Source organism: Homalodisca vitripennis, chromosome X (assembly GCF_021130785.1).
Source record: "Homalodisca vitripennis isolate AUS2020 chromosome X, UT_GWSS_2.1, whole genome shotgun sequence".
Taxonomy (NCBI): Eukaryota; Metazoa; Arthropoda; class Insecta; order Hemiptera; family Cicadellidae; genus Homalodisca; species Homalodisca vitripennis.
Genome location: NC_060215.1, coordinates 160,030,722 through 160,040,567, shown reverse-complemented (window position 1 = coordinate 160,040,567; position 9,846 = coordinate 160,030,722). Strand labels below are relative to the sequence as shown.

At 30.9% G+C, this 9,846-nt stretch overlaps 1 protein-coding gene across 1 annotated transcript in view; it reads left to right on the top strand.

The window, feature by feature from the left end:
- Window positions 1–441: 441 nt before the first annotated feature.
- The window catches only part of LOC124370062 (alkaline phosphatase-like), a 54,617-nt gene continuing 45,212 nt past the window's right edge, over window positions 442–9,846 (top strand). Inside the window, exon 1 of the mRNA XM_046828381.1 lies at window positions 442–549. The gene's annotated coding sequence lies outside the window, so the exon portion shown is untranslated. The remainder of the gene's footprint in view (window positions 550–9,846) is intronic.

The following is a 9,846-nucleotide window of genomic DNA, read 5'->3' as shown; positions in this document are numbered from 1 at the left end:
GTGGTTAAGTGTTATTTTCACAGCTGTGTGTTTGTTTGCCAAACCTTTGTTGCTGTTATAGTTCTAGTAGTCATGTTATAAGAATTGTTATTGGAAATATGTAAACATACTTTCAGTATTGGAGAATGTGTTTCCCTTAATACACAGGCAGATGTTTATATGAACTGATTTTATTCGACATTATTTCGTCAGCGTTTTATACACTTTCTAAATGGCTTTTGAAATAATGGGAAAATAATTAAATTGTAATGGCGCTTTCACACAGTCCATTTATTAAAAGTGGTTGATTTGGAGCTTAGTAGGTGATTATAACTGCCAGGGAACGATCCATATGTGCTGTGCGATGCTCACAAGCTAACGCCGATATGGCAGCGCGCGCAGACGCAGCGACAATACTGCCATCTAGCGGGAACTCATGTTCACTCTTCTCCCTGAAACAGTCATCTACCGACCGTGTAGTTCGCTTAAGCGGTATAACCGTAGTCTCTCTCGTGCAATTTACAAGTTTGTGACCTTCTTTTTGCGGCCATTCTTTGTTTACATGTCAAGGTACGAGTTACACTTGTATTGTTTCATATTTCTCATATTAGTCACAGTAACACACTATTTTGTTTTCGGCATGATTCTTTCACAACAAACTTAACTATTAAAAGTAATATATATTAAAATTAATAACGTGATAAACGGACACAAAATATACACTAAATACGGGTACCAATTCCTTCAATAAATGTTTACTTATGTCTAAAACAATTCAAAATTCTCGCTTTACCCAAATAGTGTGATTTAAAATATTAGGGAATAATTTCACAAACAACAGTTTCTTGCGATTTTCATTATTATATGATATTTAGTAACATAATATGATAGCATATTTAATCATATGAGTATATTCATATAAGGAATAAGAAATACATTTAACCCATATAAGATTCCTTCGGTAAACTATTCCGGAATGCGATAAACCAACAATGTTATTCTCGGCCCGTCACACACGCTGTAGGTACTGTAGTTACTGTAAGTACTATCGGAATTTGAACATCTGTTGTTGGCTAAATCGCCTTTTTGTATTGTTTTATTAATATTTTTCATATCATGAATATGACCAGACTTACTTCTTAAGTATGAATTTAAAGCACACACTAATTTAATAAATGTATATATGTATAAGTACTTAAAAATGTTTATCACGCCTCAGATAGAACCAAACGTAAACAACATATATATACATATATATATATATATATATATATATATATATATATATATATATATATATATATATATATAATTGTTATTTATAGGATTATACGTATATATGGTATATCATGTATTCTAAATTAAGTTCCTTTCAATAATACAAACAATTATAATAAACATTTATTACATTTACCTGGTTGAATACTGATTAAATCACATTAAATGTCGATACAAAAGTCGTTTCAAGGAATCGTTCTCTAAATTGTTAGGTTTTAGTAAAGCGGCTGCTTCATTCTTTGCATCTTCGAAATCATTTAATAACTTTAATATTTGAATAATACTTTAACAATATTAATTATTTGAAATATATTAATTATATGTAAACCCACAATAGTTTTAATTTAATAAACATTCGATATTTACGGCTATGCAAATGTTGAACGATATGTATTATTCATATATCACATCATTGTTTTTTATATAAAAATATCTATGATATCAATTTATTTTTAATAGATGACGGTCATGAATGAGGAACCGATGATCTATCATATAAATATTTCAGATTCCGGCCTCTATATATGTTAAACATATTTTTAAATATATATATAAAAATATATAGACAAATATTATATTTTTATATTAAATTTATTATATAACGTTACAAAAATATTGTTTCTAATGACATTTTAGTACGTTCTTAATCGGACCATACCATGTTATAAAAAACTTTTTCACCTAGTTCAAGTAATAATCCAGTTGATTATCCCACCAAATACATACTATTTTGTTTTACGTAATAACGGTAGTTTAATTCTTCAAACCCCTTTTTTGAAAAGCTTCACTATACTTAAGTTATACTGTAGCTTATTTCTTTAAAATACATGCACTAACTTAGTTAAAACTAGTGCACTATACATTGCACACATAAATATCGAGTCTAAAGAAATGTCATCAAATTGAATGTCATAGTATTATTTTTGTCTTTATATATTAAAAATGATTAAGTCTATTAGTATTTCTTGAATTTGGGATATTAAGTCTTTGAATACTATTACTGAAGAAAGCCTAATGTCATTTACATTTATGAAATTATTTTATATTCAATATTTGTACATGCCAAATATTACACGTTAACATTAATTTCTACGTTTGCTAAATGATGTACAGGAGAATAATGTATAACTTAAATTAAATGATGATATCACAGAAAGGAATTTCAAGCATAAAATAAATTTTATTAGATGACACAATAATAGGCATTCAGAGTATTTTGTCTATATAAATTTGACATTTATGTATTTGGAAATTAATCAACCTGGACATTATAATGTGTCAATGCACTGAAAATAATCAAAATTAGTTGAACTTCCACTAGATGAATAAGTTTAAGAAATGGTTATTAAAATTTTATTATAATCAATATCTTTTGCAGTAAAATGCAATTTGACAAACTTTATCATGTCGTATTATTAGTCATCTATTATATTCAATATTTACGTGGAGTCAATTTCATATATGTACACGAAAGCGTATTTATAAAAAAAAAACCCAATGTATCTTATTTAGCACAAAAATGCTTTGATATATTTTTATCAGACATTAAAATTAAAGCAGCGTTTCTCCGGATAATAACTTTGTATATATCACGTATTATTTACAATTGGTGAAATAATACAGGAGCAATAACATACAACACACAAGTAAGAAAACTGTGAAAATTGGCTTTTTTTTATTTCAAACGTCCGCTCTCACATGAATGTAAACGTTTCCAGTTGGAGGGAATTATAAATATACAACTGGAACGAAATCTGTCACGCGGATTTGACAGATTACCAGCTTTCCACATTTTTTGCGCAGGAATGAAGAGCAGTGAATCCCAAGGGAGGGAGTTGGGCATCCACGTGGCTTACCTTTTACTTTCAATCCCTTTCTTTTCATTGGGAAATCTACTGTAATTGTGTCTCTTTATTTTGGTATGTAAATTAATAAGTAAAAGTAACTTAGAAAGCATGTAAATATACCGTATGGATATAGTGTATTAAAAAATTACGAAATACAATCAAGATGTAAATGAGATTTGCAGGAATACGCAAATAAGTATCCAAAATTTGTATTTAAAGTAGTTTCCTGACTATTAATTAATACATAACAAGAAATGATTTGTTAAAATATACTCTTTAATCGTGTTATTATTTTTTAAAATTATTTTAACAACTCGTGTAATCATTTTATCCTTACAATTAAAAATGATGCCTCATTCGCAAAACAAACGGCAAGTATTCAGATATTGAAATTGGTATTGTTGGCTTTGAAACAAAATATTTAATAAAGTCTGGTAACACACAAACAAACACGCTAATCCTAATAACAAGCGCGGCGGCCACTATTGATCGTATGATTGGCTGCTCTGTGTTACCTAACCACGAAAATGAGTTTTATGTTACCTTTCCACGAGACTTAGTTGTATGTTACCTTCCCCCGGGAATTAGTTGTATGTTACCTTCCCCACGAAAATTAGTTCTATGTAACCTATCAACAAAAGTTATTTGTAGTTACCTTTTCAAGAAAATTAGTTGTATGTTACCTTTCCACGAAAATTTGTTGCAGTTACCTAACGATAAAACATAGTTCTATGTTACCTTTTTACGAAAATAGCAATGTTACGTTTGTTACGTTACAATTTACGTTGTAATGTTATAATGTTACGTTACAATTTGATGTTACGTTATCACGCAAAAGTGGTACATAACCAGCTGTATACAATTTTAAGCACAGCTGATTTAAATTCAACTGGTCAAAATGTTTGTGTATTAATTTTTTAATATTATTTAAGATTTTTATTGAGTGTTTTCATAAAGTATTGTAAGTATTATTAAATTAGAGCTGATCATAAAAATTATTAATCATTAAAATAATATATTTAATACTATAATTATGCTTTGTGGAGTTCGTTTTACTATGAAAAGTGGGTATCCTTAAATGATTTCTAAATCCTTTAAAAAGAACACTCCTCAGTTTGTCTATTAAAACAGCAAGTAAAATATACAGTAGGTAAGATGTAGTATTTGAAATTCTGAACCTTTTTGTATGCAATTAAGATACAGATTAGATATTTTATAACCAAAATTCAACAATACCAACTAATAATAAATAGATGAAAATATGTTGAAAACCTTTTACCAGTAATTAGAATAATTAATACAAATACAACACAAGCATTATTTAAATCTGCAATAGAGGCTTAGTTGAATCACCCGTTTTCCAATACTTATTTATATAATAATTATAATAACACTTTCAACTTTTAAACATTAATACATACAGCTTTGACTTGTATATAAATGTTTCATTAGTTATTTACAAACATGTTTCTTTTCTTTCTCGAATGTGAAAGTGGTGTCAAGACATGATTTAATGGATATGTGGCCAATATTTAAATGTTGAATAAATACTTGTTAATATTCCACATTGCGTTCGTTTCCATTCAAAGCAACATGTGCAAGCTTTACCATATAACTTGAATCGAACATTTTTTTAAGGAGAAGCCGATCTCCTTTTATGCCTTATTCTGGCCGTCCTCATGGGCCACTGGCCTGTGCAAGGATCTTATCAAAAATAATAAGCGGGAGAGTCGATACAGTACAAGGTCGATGGTACTGATAAAAAGTGCAACGGTCACAGACAGGTTTCGAACCTATCTCTAACTCAGACTCTTACACTCTTACATATGTCCAACGTCTTACACCACTCGGCATCAGCAATCCCAATTATACTAGTAAAATTTTTATATTCTAACAATCGTTTGTAGTTATATATTTGTATGCCTTTATTGATCATAATTGAAGTTTTACGACACCTAGTGTATAAGCGAGTAGTACAATGCTCCCACCAACTGAATATCATACGAATTATAAATTGTATGTTAGAGACGTCAAACAAATACAATCTTCACCTATATGGAAAGGATGTAAGGAAACACAATACGTACATTCTACTAATATAAATTATTTTACTAGTAATAGGTTTGGAGAAAATAATTTTGTTCCATATGTTTTTGCACAGTTTTTATATCACTTTATATTATTTAATATTATTAAACCAGTAAACTAAAATCCAGTAGCATTAAAAAGAATTGTTATTTATTTGCAAGGATTCTCTCAAATTGTTTGATGGAAGGTAATTAGTTCCAGAGTTTCAAATATCTAATTCCTTTTTAAACAAAGAAATATTCATTTGTATCATTCGGGGAAAATTTGGATTAAAAGAGTATTAAAAGTACCTTGCAGAAGGTGGGTATAATGAGTGCAATCACGAATCATAACAAATGCAACTTTAAAGATAAGCATACTAATTACATTTTTATTACGCAAATAAGCACCATAACAACAAATCGAATCATATTTTCATTTTTGTTTGGGAATTACGTGATCGATCCAAAAACATTATTTGAACTAGCAAACAATTGTATTAAACAAAAACATTGTTTAGAACATTTTGACAGAACATCGTATAACACCACTTCTCGGTAAAGAAAATCAAAATGGCAACCAAAGAACCTGGAAATCTAGTTATACAAAGTAGATATTTGGTTTCACTAATCTCGCACTGTGATTCCCTTTGCCATAATTTTCGAGGTCAATGCATACGAATAACCTATCAGTAACCTAAACTGTCCCACACTGTGTTTTTAAGTTTTTGAACTCGTGTTTGACAAAACCGTAATCGTGCTAAAAGTATCACACACAAGAATATAAATGGATGTCTTCGAGCTGTTAATTACATTGTATAATATTTATATAAGCAATTACAGAACCAGATTGAAGTAGAAATACTAGTAACATACGAAACAGGTAATTTGAAGTATAAAAACACAAAAACTAGACTTGCTTGAAACCGATTTATATATTTTTCATAATAAAGAAGCTGTTCGACAGTGGGGTTAAATTTTTGTTGGAATTCGAAATGGGCGGTTATTAAAAAGGACAAAAATATATAACAATACTTTCTCATGTACGATTTTTTCTCTATTTTTCTTAGCTTAATAAATTAAAACTGATCAACAGCCGTATTATTAAATACATAATTAGATGCCTAAATAAAGAGACGTAGGGTTGGCATTATAAGTGTATGTATACCGTTAGATTACGCCGATTAACATTTATTTACTGGTTTGACGGTTGGTTGTAAGTGTATCAAGCTAAGATAAATATAATCTGAGAACAACATTACAACTTCATGTGCTTAATCCAATTAACACTCACCTATGTTGAACTTTACGGAAAAATAATGCAGCTGACAATTGATGGAAAGGTGGTTATATAACTGAAATTGGTTCTTGCATCCTGCACTATTATTATTAAAGGTCACGTGACTATTGTGTGACCTGAGAGCTAGTACACTATGAAACAATGACACAATTCAATTTATCGTGTTCTCAGTTCGTGTGGTTATGAAACAGAAATTGGTTCTTGCATCCTGCACTATTATTATTAAAGGTCACGTGACTATTGTGTGACCTGAGAGCTAGTACACTATGAAACAATGACACAATTCAATTTATCGTGTTCTCAGTTCGTGTGGTTATAAAACAGAAATTGGTTCTCGCCTCCTGCACTATTATTATTAAAGGTCACGTGACTATTGTGGGACCTGAGAGCTAGTACACTATGAAACTATGACACAATTCATTTTATTGTGTACTCAGTTCGTGTGGTTATAAAACAGAAATTGGTTCTCGCATCCTGCACTATTATTATTAATGGTCACGTACCTATTGTGGGACCTGAGAGCTAGTACACTATGAAACTATGACACAATTCATTTTATTGTGTACTCCGTTCGTGTGGTTATAAAACAGAAATTGGTTCTCGCATCCTGCACTATTATTATTAAAGGTCACGTGACTATTGTGGGACCTGAGAGCTAGTACACTATGAAACTATGACACAATTCAATTTATCGTGTTCTCAGTTCGTGTGGTTATAAAACAGAAATTGGTTCTCGCATCCTGCACTATTATTATTAAAGGTCACGTGAATATTGTTGGACCTGAGAGCTATTACACTATGAAACTATGACACAATTCAATTTATCGTGTTCTCAGTTCGTGTGGTTATAAAACAGAAATTGGTTCTCGCATCCTGCACTATTATTATTAAAGGTCACGTGACTATTGTGGGACCTGAGAGCTAGTACACTATGAAACTATGACACAATTCAATTTATCGTGTTCTCAGTTCGTGTGGTTATAAAACAGAAATTGGTTCTCGCATCCTGCACTATTATTATTAAAGGTCACGTGACTATTGTGGGACCTGAGAGCTAGTACACTATGAAACTATGACACAATTCAATTTATCGTGTTCTCAGTTCGTGTGGTTATAAAACAGAAATTGGTTCTCGCATCCTGCACTATTATAATTAAAGGTCACGTGACTATTGTGGGACCTGAGAGCTAGTACACTATGAAACTATGACACAATTCAATTTATCGTGTTCTCAGTTCGTGTGGTTATAAAACAGAAATAGGTTCTTGCATCCTGCACTATTATTATTAAAGGTCACGTGAATATTGTTGGACCTGAGAGCTAGTACACTATGAAACTATGACACAATTCATTTTATTGTGTACTCAGTTCGTGTGGTTATATAACAGAAAGTGGTTGCTGTATGTATGTATACTGTTACGTTAATTGTTAATGCTTGTTTTTTTAAGCTAATGTTATTTTAATATATTATGTCAATACATTGATTTTTGTTTCATTATAAATGTATACATGTTAGTTTAAATGTTGATGAACTTACGTGATAGAGACGACTTTTTAACCCTAATTTCGCCTCTAACATAGACATTTTTCATTTTATACACACAACACAGGTAAACACCGTATAGCCACACATACAGTGTCACAGGTTAAGCACAAGCTAAATATCTTACCTTTTCAGCATATGTCACAAAAAGCAAAAGTCATAGCGAAGTAAAAACATAATTGAAGATACTTGTTTCCTTGTAACTTAATCCACTTCCACTTATAAAGCAACTCATATTTAATGACGTACACTTCAGGTAAAACAGGAGATGAAATTCTTTAATTACATCGTCATAGAAACAACACATTTGTAGGAAATAAATTAACAAATACACAAAATAGAGCCAGCAGATTTTGCATAATTCTTTGTGTGTCTAAAATCGTACTGATTTATTGGTTAACAAATCAAACTATTTCTAAGAATAGGAACAAACTGTATGAAATTTTACTATGTATTTGAGATTAATTAAATTTGGCAAGTCCACTAACCAGAGCTTTACCGTATGAAACACGTCTAAAAAAATAAACATAAATGTTTTAATAGACGAACATAAAAGTTAAAGGCCTTCTTAAATTAAACACATGTTTCAGAAAGTGATTAAATACTCAATCTATTTATGGCGTTACTTTTAACAGTTTTTACAAATGAATCTACTCAAAACTTAGAGCGTCAAAAAATCAAACATGGGTATATGGCCAAACTTTATTGGAGCAAAATATGTTATAGTGTCCGCAATCCTTCAATTGTTGCCGTGTTGTGATTAGATAACTTACGGGTAACAGGTGTTGGGGGCCAGAGAGTAAGATATGGTAAAGTAGCTTTATCGCTTTTTCTCGAAACGACTGTACCCCAGAATACACCTATTTATATGTTGCCTCTCGAAACGAGCCAATAAAATACATATTGCTTTACTCTCACGGTAATCATTCAAAATACAATGAAAGAGGTAAACATGTTGCACATCGATTGACCAACGTGCTTACTACGGAAACTGGCAGAAAAACATATGTGGTACAGGCATTGCCATGTGTCAAGTGACAAATACGGAGTGCGATTATTAATATTCGTTTTAGGGAAGGGCAGGGAGTGGAAGAGGCAGGGGTTTACGTTAAAGATGTAATGAGGGATAACGAGAAGGAGTGGTGTGTGCAGTCGGCTGTAACTGGTCGCTATCTCACTGGTTATTCCAGTTTAAACTTTGAGTTACAAGATGTAATGAGGGATGACGAGAAGGAGAGATGTGTGCAATCGGCTGTAACTGGTCGCTATCACGCTGGGTATACCAGTGTAAACTTGAGTTTTAAGATGAAGTGCATTTCATCGATAACATAGTTTAGAATATAAACGTAGTTGGATGGAACATCTAAAATAGGGTAGAATTATTAAATTTTAATTATAGACTGATATTGGTAGAAGATTTTTGTAAATGCTTGCTGTGTAATGGGATAACGTTTGAGGACATATTATTTCATTGCTAGATATCCTGTCGTCTGCATAATACATAAGAAAGGGATCAAGTAGGCGGAATCAAGGAGAGACAAATGTAATCAATTACTAAATGGGCAGAATTTAGTGTTGCTAACCATGAGTTCCTAACAAACTTGAAAACACAGGGGTTCCTTAATCAAGGGTTTAGTATTTTATTATATTTTTTATTATATCAAACAATTACGTATTTTACTATAGTTTAAAAATCAATGCCTATCCATTGTACTTATTTATAAAATTGGTCGTGTATTTCATTTATTTTTTAATTACAACATAGCACTTTGAAAAAATTAAGATATTTTAAACATGATCATAACTGCATGGCAATAACCATGTGTCATATTG